Here is a 3,000-nt window from a genome sequence, read left to right on the forward strand (position 1 = left end):
ACACCTGTAATTCCAGCACTTTGGGAGGCCGAGGCAGGTGGATCACTAGACGCCAGGAGTTAGAGACCAGCCTGGCCAACATGGTGAAAACCCATTTCTACTAAATGTATAAAAACTGGACAGGCATGGTGGTGCTTGCCTGTAATCCCAGCTACTTGAGAGTCTGAGGCATGATAATTACTTGGACTTGGGAGGCAGAGATTGCAGTGAGCCGAGATTGTGCCACTGCACTTCAGTCTAAGCAATAGAGTGAGACTCTCTCTCTCAAAAAAAAAAAAAAAAAAAGGACAGAGGAAGCATTTTGCGATATGGATATGTTCATGATCTTGTTTGTGGTGATGATATAATGGGTACAAATATTATCTAATTGTACATTTTAAATATATGCAGTTTATTGTATGTCCATTATACCTCAATAAAATTGTTTTCTAAAGAACAAACAAAAAAATTCTACAAGGTAACATCAGAAAAACCCTTCTAGACATTGGCTTGGGCAAGGAGTTCATGACCAAGAACCCAAAAGCAAATGCAATAAAAACAAAGACAAATAGGTGGGACTTAATTCAACTGAAGAGCAAAAGCTCCCATCTGCAAAGTAAACAGACAGCCCATAGAGTGGGAGAAAATCTTCACAATCTATATATCTGACAAAGGAATAATATCCAGAATCTACACGAATTCAAACAAATTAGCAAGAAAAAAACAAACAATCCCATCAAAAAGTGGGCTAAGGACATGAATAGACAATTCTCAAGAGGATATACAAATGGTCAGCAAACATGAAAAAATGCTCAACAGCACTAATGACCAGGGAAATGCAAATCCACACCACAATGCGATACTACCTTATTCCCACAAGAATGGCCATAATCAAAAAATAAAAAATAATAGATGTCGGCATGGATGTGGTGAAAAGGGAACACTACTACACTGCTGGTGTGAATGTAAATTAGTACAACCACTATGCAAAACAGTGTGGAGATTCCTTAAAGAACTAAAACTAGAATTATCATTTGATCCAGCAATCCCACTACTGGGTATCTACCCAGAGGAAAAGAAGTCATTATACAAAAAAGATAATTGCACACACATTTACAACAGCACAATTCACAATTTCAAAAATGTGGAACCAGACCAAATACCCATCAGTCAACAAGTGGATAAAGAAACTGTGGGCCGGGCGCGGTGGCTCAAGCCTGTAATTCCAGCACTTTGGGAGGCCGAGACGGGCAGATCACGAGGTCAGAAGATCGAGACCATCCTGGCTAACATGGTGAAACCCCGTCTCTACTAAAAATACAAAAAACTAGCCGGGCGAGGTGGCGGGCGCCTGTAATCCCAGCCACTTGGGTGGCTGAGGCAGGAGAATGGCGTGAACCCGGGAGGCGGAGCTTGCAGTGAGCTGAGATCCGGCCACTGCACTCCAGCCCGGGCGACAGAGCGAGACTCCGTCTCAAAAAAAAAAAAAAAAAGAAACTGTGATATGTGGTCAGGTGCAGTGGCTCACACCTGTAATTCCAGCACTTTGGGAGGCCAAGGCAGGTGGATCACCTGAGGTTGGGAGTTCGAGACCAGACTGACCAACATGGACAAACCCCATCTCTACTAAAAATACAAAAAATTAGCCAGGTGCTGTGAGATAGATATATATATCTATATATATATATAGATCACATCATATATGTATATAATGGAATACTACTCAGTCATAAAAAAGAATGAATTAATGGCATTCACAGCAACCTGGTTGGGATTGGAGACTATGATTCTAAGTAAAGTAACTCAGGATTGGAAAACCAAACATCATATGTTCTCACTCATAAGTGGGAGCTAAGCTATGAGAATGCAAAGGCAGAAGAATTATACAATAAATTTTGAAGACTTGGGGAAAGTATGGGGGGTGAGGGATAAAAGACTACAAATTGGATTCACTGTATACTGCTTGGGTGATGGGTGCACCAAAATCTCACAAATCACCACTAAATAACGTAATCATGTAACCAAACACCACCTGTTCCCCAAAAACCTATGGAAACAAAAAATTAAAAAAAAAAAAAAAGCATGGATTAAAGGCAAAAATAAATAAATAAATTAACCCACCTAAAAAAGAAAGACATGCTCACAGTTATTTATTTCAGGATGTTTGTATCAGAAAAGTATGGAAATACATAGAAACAATACAAATATCCTTTAGTAAGGAACTGGCTATATAATTATAAAGCCACATGTTGGCATACTGTGCCACTGTAAGCAGAAATTAGGCCAGGGATGGTGGTGCGGGCCTGTAGACCCAGCCAGGAGTTGGAGGCTGTGCTGTGCCATGATCAGAGAGAGAGAGAGAGAGGGAGAGAGAGAGAGAGAAAGGAAGGAAGGAAGGAAAGAAGGAGAAAGAGAGAGAGAAAGAAAGAAAGAAAGAGAAATTACAACTATCACTATTATCATGAAGTAAAGGATAAAAGCATCATGTTTTACTGCTGTTGTTTTGGTTTGGTTTAATTTTATTTATTTATTTATTTATTTATTTATTTATTTATATTTTTTTGAGACAGAGTATTGCTCTGTCACCCAGGCTGGAGTGCACTGGTGCGATCTTGACTCACTACAAACTCCACCTCCTGGGTACATGCCATTCTCCTGCCTCAAGCCTCCCGAGTAGCTGGGACTACAGGTGCCCGCCACCATGCCCGGCTAATTTTTGTATTTTTAGTAGAGACAGGGTTTCACCATGTTAGCCAGGATGGTCTCGATCTCCTGACCTCGTGATCCACCTGTCTTGGCCTCCCAAAGTGCTGGGATTACAGATGTGAGACTCCATGCACGGCCTAATTTTATTTTTTTAACCATGAGATCCCTTTATTGAACATCTTGTTTTGGTCAGTTTTATTGAGTGAATTTTTTTAGGAATCTTGATAGGTCCTCCCCAATAAATTGCCATAAAGCCTAATTCAAGCCAGTCCAGCTTTCAGAACAAGTAAGATTCCTGGAATAAGGAGTAAAGAC

Source organism: Piliocolobus tephrosceles, chromosome X (genome assembly GCF_002776525.5).
Source record: "Piliocolobus tephrosceles isolate RC106 chromosome X, ASM277652v3, whole genome shotgun sequence".
Classification (NCBI taxonomy): Eukaryota; Metazoa; Chordata; class Mammalia; order Primates; family Cercopithecidae; genus Piliocolobus; species Piliocolobus tephrosceles.